Below are 11,169 nucleotides of genomic sequence, written 5' to 3'. Positions count from 1 at the left end.
TATTTTATATTAAATAATCTAAAGGAAAGAGCATTAATTAGGCCAGGAGTCGGGAGTCATGGATTCAATCTGTACCTCTGCCATAAGGTGATGTGTGGCCCAGGGCAAGGCATTTACCTTCTCTGGGCCTAGTTCCTTCGCCTGAAACATGGAGGGGGGGAGCTGGATTTGATTATAACTGGGTTCTAAAACTTCATGAATCTTCTTTAAACCACTACTTAGTAGTATAATAAACTGCAAACAGTATTTAAAGCACTATGTAAGATAGTATTTTCCTCACAATTGTCCCTAAATTACTTTGGCCAAACTTTAAGGAATACCAGTATTTCTAGCCTTGTAGGTTTCTCCCATCTGTGCTTTTCGTGGCTGAAGTAACTTCATCATACTCCTCCCTTTTCTTCAGCTTTACTGATGGTAGATCTTCTGTCTTTTTTTCTCTTTTTTTTTTTTTTTTGAGGAAGATTAGGCCTGAGCTAACATCTGCTGCCAATCCTCCTCTTCTTGCTGAGGAAGATTGGCCCTGAGCTAACATCCGTGCCCATCTTCCTCCACTCTACATGTGGGACACCTGCCACAGCATGACCCGACAATCAGTGCATAGGTCTGCACCCGAGATCCGAACCGCCAGACCCCAGGCCACCAAAGCGGAATGTGCGAACTTAACTGCCGCACCACTGATCCGGCCCCTTTTTTTCTCTTTATAAATCTACTTTTAATTAGGAAGTCTCAAAATGCTCTTGACTATTTTTGTTGCCCATCTCTAGAGAGACCCCAGCTCTGGAGAAAGTAGTATGTACTCAAGGCAGGATAATGAGGTTTTCTGTTTGTTTCCTCATGATACCCCACGGTCTGGTGGCTCTGTGACAGTAGCAGCACTCTGAGTTGGTGCCTTTTGGGGGCTGCCCACACTGTCTCTCAAGATACCTTTCCTGTGTTATAAATAGGAGTTCAGAGTCCATCTTTTAAGTACATTTGAAATCTTTTCCCCCAAATACGTTACTCTCTGCCCCATGAGTACCTATCTCCCATGTTTGCACATGCACAGAGCCTTTTTCTCCCACTTTTTGTGCATTCGCAGAACTTTAAGAGCTCGTTTGGCTGTTTATGCCCTTGGCTCTTCATCACCTGGAAGAAGAGTCATCTACAGAATTGAAGAACTACGCTGTGTATTTCCACTTCCATGTCATTTTTTTTTTTTATGTTGAAACAAAACAATAAACTCCCATACTCATCCTGATTCCTGGAAGAGAGTAGTAGTTGGTGGGGGCTGCGGTGGGGGGGGGGGCGGGGGGTGAGTGAGGAACGAGGTGAACGAGGTGAAGATCCTACTTGAAGGATAGGAAAACTTAGCATTTTGTTTTGCCGTAAATTTTAGTAGCAGGTTATACAGTAGTTGGTAGCAAAGTCATGATTCAACTCACATGTCTTCACTATTTTCTCCACTTGTTGATGTTTAAGCATTTACTCATGAATTGAGTGGTTCCTCTTGGCCAGGCACTAGGCTAGGTGCTGAGAAAAGTGGTGAATAAAGCATGTCCTGCCCTTGAGGGGTTGACAGACTAGAAGGCACTTGCAGGACTGGGTGAGAATGCCAAGAGAGGAGTGGACTCAGTTCTGTGGGAGCATTGAGGGGAGCACCACACCCAGGGCTGGGCTCAGAATGGAGTGGTCAAGGGAGGCTTCTCCAAGTGGTCATTTCTAAGCTGAAAGATAAGCAGAAGTTGGATAGGTGGGGGATTATCCTGACTGAAGGAATGGCGAGTGCCTGAGGAAGCATATATGTTCCAGGACCTCTCAAGGGTTCAAGATGGTGGGAGCTTGGAGGATGGGGCTGGAGAGATAAGCAGATGCTGACCATGAATGGCCTAGGATGCTCTGCTAAGGAGTTTGATCATTCGCTTCAAGCCAGTGGGAAATCATAGAGGAATTTTTAGAGGGGAATATCACTGTCATATTTACTTTAGAAAAGTCACTTGGAGTTTGCTAAGGCTAAGGCCCTGGGACATTAGATAGAAACAGTTGGAGTAGACCAAGCAGGAGCAACAAAGACGGTGGCCTTCGAAATGGAGGGAAGTGGGTAGATCAGTGACATAAATTAAAGAGGTAGAGTCCACAGGACTCAATGATTTCTTGGTTGTGGGGAGTTACGGAAAGGGAGAAATCAATGATGAGGCTTAGGTTTCCGGGCCAGGCAGCTGGGCTAGAGAGCAGCACAAGAAGGTTTTAAGGGTGAGTGCAAAGGTGAATAAAGGTTGATTCTCATGGCCACCTTAGAGCAGTGCCAAGTTTCCAAGTCCTGATGGACTCAGGATGATGAGGGACTAGCCTAAGAATGAAGTGGGTCTTCTGTGCCTACCTGGTCCACTCACCTTCGGGTAAGGAGCACTGGAGCACTATCCCTTGGCTAGATTCTCTGACCTGTCATGCGTTGCATTCTGATTTCTCCTCAATAAATGTTAAAGAACACCGGTTTCCTCATTTCCCACATAGACCCTAGAAAGAGGCAGTGCTGCTCCGTTGTTGCTACAACTGTCATTTTGCTACCTTTGGAAGGGATCTTTTTGTGACTGTTGGGTTTTAGTGCCAAAGCAGAGAATACAAGAGATGTCCATGCAGGGTATCATGTAAAGGGCTTGGGCTTTGGAGCCAGAGGGACTAGCTGGGTAGGCGTGGGCAGGCTTAATTTCCTCATCTCTAAGGAAAGTAACACCCACCTGAAGGACTTGTTGGGAGAGTTGTAACGAGATAAAGCATTGATGGTGCCTAGCTGATGGCAAATGACCAATAAATATGAGTTTCTGCCCGTGCCCAGCCCCCATCCGTGGACACTCACAGCCTGAACGACACTGTCTTCTCACTCTGGTAAAGGAAGCTCTGCACTGCACTGCCCTTTACCATCTTGCTAATAGCTGGGGGGTTTTGTTGCTATTTCTTAGAAAAGGGAGCGAAGGGAAGAGAAAAGAGAAAGGGAGAGAAGAGAGAAACGGGAAGGGGTAGGAATTAAATTTAGGAATTTTCCCTAAGTGAAAGTTTTGCCTGAAAGAGCTCCGTTAAGTGTCTAACATCAGTTCTTTCTCAACCACACACGTTAAACAACAGCTTGTGACAATGATGTGTGTCAATGGTAGCACATTTAAGACGAGGAATACTTTAATTGAGCTGGAATATCGGCTAGTGAGTAAGACAGAAGCTTCCTTTCCTTCACAGACTGACTTTGCTCCAGCAGTCTTTGTCCTTGAATCTGGAGTCCTAAGCTGTGATGTGATTGGCATCTCACTTTAGAAAAATGCAGTTCTTCCGCCTTGAGCCCTGTCCTCTCCAACTCTTTCAGCTTTTGGAGATATGCATATGAATTCTTTCTTATTACTCTTTCTGGATATAGATAGCATCTAACCCTTGCATCTAGGGCTCACAAACTCCCTCGGGCCACCTTTCTTAGATGTTGGATAGATTCAGGGAACATTTTTGAGAGGAACACTGTTTGGCACTGGTTTCTCCTTCTGCAGCCTTCCCCCGTCCCCTTCTTGGCATTCTTTTCTTCTGTTGCTCTAGCAGTTCCTCTCCTAATCTCATTTGTATTCTTTTGCTCCATCAAAAAAAAAAATCCCTTTGAAAAAGATGAGAAGTTTGACTTTAGCCATTGAAGAATTTATAGCCACATAAAAATGTGCTTTGAGTCTCCTAATTGTCATTAATAGACATGTAGCTTTTGAAGACAACTTGTCACCATATAATACTTAGGTCAAGATATAGTTTTTACCTGCTGAAAGTTTACATTTCTTTAGGTAAGGTAAGAAAAGACAAAGGAAAGATATTCAACAGACTAATATTACACCTCTTTTAAAAGGTAGACAGGAAACCATAGAGATTGCCTCACACAAATCCATCCCTCTGCTTGGGATGAGATTATTGATTTCCTTAGTTACTGTTTTTCCCTGAAGTGTTGAAATAAGTGTCTTTTGATGCCTGGGCTTGAGAAAAACTTGTTCCCCAAAGCCACTTGGCAAGCATGAATCCCAGGAACTAGGTGCTTTAAGCATTGTGTTTGTAAAGCAGGAACCTTTGTTGAGAGAGGAGGGTGGAGGGAGGGGGAGAGTGACGGTTCTAGGAACTATAGCAGTGGGTGGGAGTGACCAAAATACAGGGCAGTTGTCCTCACAGGGCCTGCGTCCTCACAGGGCCTTGCAGGTCGGCCTTGCCCTACCACTACGAGCTTCACGCAGGGAATCCACCCACACTGCTCCCATCAAATCTGGAGTCATTTCATGCACTGGTTTTATCCAAATTGAAAACCTACATTAAATTTGTTGAATGCAATGAGCACACATTTTGGTGTCAAAGTGAACTTTCTACACAAGATGCACAATAACACTTGGGGGGCGTTTATGAACTTTTGTGATATCTGGTCATAGGCAGAAAAAAAATGTTAACCTCAAAAAGCATCTTTGTTGCTACACAAATGCAACCATTTAGAAACCTGGTATTATTATTTTGACTTTAAAGATTTTTAATAAGATACATCAATTAAAATATAAATATATTTACAAGCTTATAAACTATAACACCACCTCACACAGTAAAACGCAAAAAAGAAAACCTGCTAAAACAGCAGTTTATAAAAATATTGCCCCCAATCATCAGGAATGGGGCAACCTAAATAGAATTGGAGCACATGAAGTTGCCAGTATCAACTGATTTTGACCAACAAAAATGACGATATGTTTTCCTCCGTGTCCCTGAAGTCAGCATACCAGAACGTAGTTTAATCTATGAAGGGAAGGGAATTCTAGACATAGTTTATTAAAACTGAGTATTGGGGCTGGCCCAGTAGCGTGGTGGTGAAGTTCATGCCCTCCGCTCTGGTGGCCCAGGGTTCGCAGGTTCGGATCCTGGACGCAGACCTACCCACCACTCATCAAGCCGTCCTGTGACTAGAATAACTGGAAGGACTTGCAACTAGGATATACAACTGTGCACTGGGGCTTTGGGGACTAAAAAAAGAGGAAGTTTGGCAACAGATGTTAGCGCAGGGCCAATCTGCATCACATTCACGGAAAACAAACCTGAGTATCAACAATGTGATCGGTGTGGACAGATAATCGAACATCACCTTTCCTGCGAGCTAACATTTGCTGAGTACCCGTGATGGGCAAAGAGTGCTGGAGAGACAGAGGAGTAAGACAACACAATCTGTAATATATTTATATAGCTTATAAAATCTATAATAATATATTATTGTTATATTTATAACACTATAAAAGCTTTTAGAAAGGTACAACCAAAAGTGACAGTTCAAAAATGAAAGCTCATCAAGCTGAAAATTATAAACAGTGGGAGGGTTTTAAAGCACAGATGGAGTTTAGCAGCAGAGGTGGGGGAAGGACACTAGAAGCAAAAAAAACAGCGTGACCAGAAGCTGGAAGGTAGGAAAGGACAAGGTCCAGTTTGATTGGAAATTAGGAGAGCAGAGGGAGGGAAAGCGAGAGAGAAATACTGCCTTGTTAGGGAAGGCCTCGAAGGCCAGGTGAGGATTTTGTAGTTAATTTGGAAGAAAATGTTGTAATTAAATGGAAAGTTTTTAAGCAGTGGAATTTTATGCATTAGGAAAATACTAATAATACCAGTTTTTTAAATAAACTAAAATAAACAGCCAACACTTGTTGATCATTTACCATGTTCTAAGTATTTATATACTAGGCTCAGCTCTTTATGTATATGAGCTAATGTAAACTCACAACTCCCCTTCAAAGCAGCTGAGGCTCAGAGAGGTTAATTCACTTTGCCCAAGGTGATGCAGCTAGTTAGTGCCCAGGCCAGGATTTTAACCTAGGGGTGTCTGGTTCCGAAGCCTCCATTCTTAACCACAAAATAATAAATGCCAGAACTAGAGTCGGTGGCAATCGAAATGATAAAAAGAAAAAGGAAACGATTCAAAAGTATTGTGACATAGGGTTATAGAATTTGACATGAAGGAAGAGGAAGAGGGGGAGTCACAGCCTCCTGGAACTGGAGCCCGTGTGGCAAGTCTGCGCGCAGGGGAATCGGGAAGAGGTGTGGTTTAGGGAGCAAACCGGTGAGCTTGAGAAACAGGTAGCGGTGGGGTCCATGATGGAGCCTAAGGCTGGAAGGGAAACTTAGGGCCATTTAGAAGAGATGGAGGTTAAAACTCCCCAGGAGTCGGTCACCCAGGTCTCTAAGAGAGAGGAGCAGCAGAGATCGTCAGAAGCGAATTATCGGGAAAGAAGGAAGCCCTTAAAGAAGACACATGGGCAGTGAGGAGAGGTGAAGAGAGCTCTCAGGTGGACGCTGACACTTCTTCCCAACCATCACCTGATTCTGATTTGTGTTACCAGGGTGATCACCTTTTGATAACGATGGAGACACCTTTACTTTAGGGCTCTGGTAAATATGAATGATTTTTATATTTGTTGTGTATTTCTCACAGGAAAGAGTTTCTAAAGTAATGAGGTCTGAATTTTTAAAAATTATCTGAATCTTTGAGTTTTCTATTAGTAAATTTCTTCTCTTATAAAGTTGCAGTTTTTTGTTTCCAATTATAGAAATAATATAAATTTTAGAAAACTTGGGAAATATTGAAGAGCATAAGGAGAAAACAAAGATGACCTTTTAGCAGAATTAAACACTATACACATGTTTTAGTACATCTTTCCAGTCTTTTTTCGATTCACGTACACACTTTTTTTCAAACCAAGGGTCTTTTTGAAAATAGTCTTCTCATGATAAGAGATTATGAATACTTTTTACATAGCATTAAATTGAATATTCATAACAATTTGATGGTGGCATAACAGTAATCCATCATGATGGACCAAAATTTATTTAACCAAGCTCCTCTCATTGGACATCTAGGTTGTTTCCACATTGTAGATAATGCTGCAGTTAATATTCTTATCCATACCTTTGTGCTTTTTACTTATTTCTGATTATTTTCTATTTCCTAGAAGCAAAACCACTGGTGAAATGCCATGAATGTTTCCAAGGCAGAGTCTGTTTCTGAACGTGACTATCAATTTGCTTGTAGTACTTATATATTAGAATATAGCAAATTGTGCTATCGCCTTTCTACTTCCTTAGTTCTATTCTTGGAAGTCAAAAAGAAACTTTAGAACAAGGATCAACTGCAACCTTTCAGAAAAAGCATATACGTTTTTTGTTGTTGATTTTTTTTAAATTCACACCTTCATGAACAAGTATGGCTTGGCAGTCACCTTCTGTTTAACCCCACAAACCACTTTGGACGCTGAATGTTTTTTTGACATTCAAGCCTGGTACATTTGACAAAAAGCCTGGTACCTTGGGAGGTCTTCCCAACCAGTCCAGCTCCCAACTGGTAGATGGACTCCTGCGCTTCTGGCCTCTGACTTTTGTTAGAGGCAGATCCCAGGTGGGAAACCTCACCCCGGTCAGGAAGATATTTATCAGGTCGGTTAGGATTTCTCTCCCAGGCCTTGGGGATTGCAGTCATCATCTTTGCATTTCCTGGAGGTCTCTGGTCTGGAGTGCCCATTTTTGTCTTGGGTCTCCCTGGCAGAGCAAGACACTCTGCTTTCATGCTTTCAGGGCCCTTCTCTGGGCTTTGGACAGTCCCAGAGTCTTGGCACCGGCTTTGCTGGGTGTGCCGGGGAGCTCTAGCTGCAGGTCCTGGACGCTGAACGTCTCTCCCGGCCTGCTCCTCTCTTCAGTCGCATCCAGTCAGCTGGCAGCACCTGCACCCATCACTGAGGGCTGACGGTACCCTCAAGGGGAGACGAGGCTTCTTTACTACAGCTCTCGGGCCAGTGGTTTGCAAACCCATGGGTGGGTTCAGAAGTAAATTTAAAATTAAAAAAAACTCAAACTTCATCACAATAATAGTAGGTATTGTTTCCTGAAACTTTGTTCAAATTTTATATATGCAAAGTGTATGGGTCCTTTTAAAAAACCTTGAAAGCCAAGGCTGTAAACTCACGTCAGGATGCCCATGAGTATGTGAAGTATATGTAGGTGGGAAAAATGTGACCATTTTTTATTTTATTAGCTAGGCTAGTAACTGGAAGGTCATATGGCCAAGTGGAGAAAACTTTAGCTTTGGAATCAGAACTGGGTCAATACTGTTGCTCTCTCACTAGCTGTGTGACCTTGGACAACTTAAGAGATCTCTCTGAGCCTCCTTAGCATTATTCGTCGAAGAGATATAAACATCCTGGCCTGTAGGATCACTGTGAGGGTTAAATGAAATAATCTATGAGTAGTGCTCAACACATAGGAGACCCATGATAAATAAAGCGTATTTTCTAGGCTTTTGGCTGGGCTGTGAGACATCCTCTGCAGCACAGCCAGACTCTCTACTCCTCCTTTCAAGAGTACATGCCACCTATGATATCACCAAAAATGGTTGTTTCTCACCTGAGGGACTCCTCTAGTTCAGAGTTTTCCACTCTGTGTCCTGTGTGAGGATAATCAGTGTTTCCTATGAAAGGAATCTCTGATCAAGAAAAGTTCAGAATCGCAGCTTGTAGTCACATGAAATACTAAGGACCTGATTCAGGATTTGCAAACTCAGATGTCGACAGGGGCCTGGCGGGTAACACGTTTGGGTTAAAATCATGTGCAGTCGTGTTAGAAATCAGGTGCAAGGGTTGGGGAGTGGTGGGGACTAGGGGACACAGACCCCCGTTTGAGGGAGGCAGCCACTGTTTACTCCACAGGACCATCACCCTGCTGAAATGGGGATCCGAGCGTTTCAGAGCTCTGATTTTTCAAAAGGAGCCAAATATTTGGATTTTTTAATGTGAAAATGTCCAACTTTTTAAAATACTAGGTTGGCCGAATGAAACATCTGATGCCGAATGTGCATCAGATAAGGCCAGAGGCCCGCAATTTGCACTGTCTGGCCTAACCCTTCATGGCTCAGCTGATTTATTACAGTCACCCCAGGCTCTCAAGAAAAACCTCCCAACGTACCCCTAGAAAGTGCTCTTTGAACCTTATTTTGTAGCAAAAATATACTTTAAGTACAGAATCTATAACTCCAACCGTAGACGAAATTTTCTCCTAGTGAAGAGAAAGGCCATCATTGTCACAAATTGTTAAACACCACAGCAGCAGGAAAGTATGGGGCAAAATTGGAAAGTAGGTAGCGTTCTGTCATCCCTTTCCACGTTTGTTCGGTTAACCAAAACCACTCGTAAAACATTTATTCATTTTTTAAAAAACAGCTTTATTGAGATATAATTCATATACATACAATTGAGTGGTTTTGGTATATTCACAGGGTTGGGCAACCATTACTATAATCTCATTTTAGAGCATTTTCATCCTCCTAAAAGAGACCCCATGCCCGTTAGTAGTCACTCCCCCATCCCCAAGCCCTGGCAACCACTAACCTCCGTCTTTATAAATTTCCCCATTCTGGACATTTCATATAAATGGAATCATGCAATATGTGGCCTTTCCTGTCTGGCTTCTTTCACTTAGCATAATGTTTTCAAGGTTCATCCATGTTGTAGCAGGTGTCCGTACTTCATTTCTCTCTATTGCTAAATAGTATTCAATTGTAAGGATAAACCACATTTTATTAATCCAGTCATCAGTTGATGGATATTTGGGTGGTTTCCACTTTTTGACTATTACAAATAATGCTGCTATGAATATTCATGTACAAGTTTTTGTGTGGACGTGCTTTTGTTTCTCTTGGGCACATGCCTAGGAGTGGAATGGCGGGGTCATGTGGTAACTCCATGTTTAACCTTTGGAGGAATTTCCAGATTGTTTTCCAGAGTGGCTGCACTGTTTTCCCTTCCCGCCAACAGCAGAGGAGGGTTCCAGTTTCTCCACATCCTCACTCATACTTGCTATTGTCTGTCTTGTTTATGATAGCCATCCTCATAAGTGTGCTGAGACATTTATTCTTAAGGTTTATGGCACTTTTAATAGGACAGCTGAATTTGGTCTGTTGATGAGGTTCTGAGATCAAGGCCTAAAATGGTGATCTTTTCTGAATTTAGATCATTGTTTTATAGAAACTTTTGCTGATGAGCTTTGCCCTCTTCATATGTACCATTCTTTGACTAACCAGAGAACAGGCATCTGATTAAGGACAGGTATGATATTTCTTCCTTACTCACCAGTGAAATACTGCAATTGTAGAGATATTGTTGGTATAAATTAGCTTTGGCTCCATTTTCTCTGCCTCGGCCATCAGTGCTGCCCACAGCTGAAGCCAGTGATTTCCCCACCTACAAGCTACCTTCGGCCAGAAAACACAGGCTGAGGCAGGAAGTACTTAAGCAGCTCAGGACGAGGTTCCTTTTCTCCACATACTGACAACTGTCACGCTGCCTCTCTGCCCTCCACCTCTGGTCTTTCTTTGTGCCTATCCATTTAGTCCTGAAACATCTTTTCAAGCTAGATAAGATATCACTAGCTCTGAGTAAGAGCTGTGGAAGCTGAACACAGACTCATGGCTAACAGAGGGCCATGCTCAGTGTCGTAGCTTGTAGTCCAGGGTTCACAAACCTTTACTCTTTACTTTTCCTGAATTCCTCTCTCTTTTGTTTTCAGCACCCTAAAAAAAACAGTTTTAAGTATGCATGATCCTTGGTATGGTTGAACTCCTCAGACATTTTGGTTTACTGTTTCTACTCCTTTTCAGAAATTGACCCTTTTTGAAAAGGAGACAACAAGAGAATTCACATAGCTTGACTTTAGGATTCATTGCATTGGGGAGGAATCAGTATCCTTCAGCCAGTCAAAGACTTATAGCCCGTGTCTGTGTTTTGTATTTTTCTTTTTACATTAGAGTTAGGAATCGAAAGCTCATTGGAAGCAACCTTTGAGCAGACATTCTTGCAGTTTTCTGTAATAAATTTTTACTTGCTTGCCATAGTTCACTCTATCCAACAAGAAATAGCCTTGGCCTAGTTGGGAACTGGTAAATACTAAAACTGTGAGTATGTGTTTGTCCACATGAGAGCTCCCTTCCAGCCCCCAAACTGCGTCTTCCTCTTTTTAAGTTTTAACAGTGAGGTGTATTTGGCATCTACCCTCAATCGTAGTATTCTAACATTTACTTATTACTTATTATTCTATTTTCCTGCCTTCTGATTTAGAAAAACCCAAATGCTTATCTCCAAAGATGGAAGAGGAAGATTAAAACAATAATTTGCA

At 42.4% G+C, this 11,169-nt stretch overlaps 1 long non-coding RNA gene across 1 annotated transcript in view; it reads left to right on the top strand.

Annotated features, from left to right (window-relative positions):
- LOC139046599 (uncharacterized) overlaps positions 1-11,169 on the top strand; it is a 106,231-nt gene extending 95,062 nt beyond the window's left edge. Inside the window, exon 2 of the long non-coding RNA XR_011506846.1 lies at positions 11,112-11,169. This is a non-coding gene — a long non-coding RNA (uncharacterized lncRNA). The remainder of the gene's footprint in view (positions 1-11,111) is intronic.

This window comes from Equus asinus, chromosome 11 (assembly GCF_041296235.1).
Source record: "Equus asinus isolate D_3611 breed Donkey chromosome 11, EquAss-T2T_v2, whole genome shotgun sequence".
In the NCBI taxonomy this organism is placed as follows: domain Eukaryota; kingdom Metazoa; phylum Chordata; class Mammalia; order Perissodactyla; family Equidae; genus Equus; species Equus asinus.
This window is presented reverse-complemented; position numbering and strand designations above follow the sequence as displayed.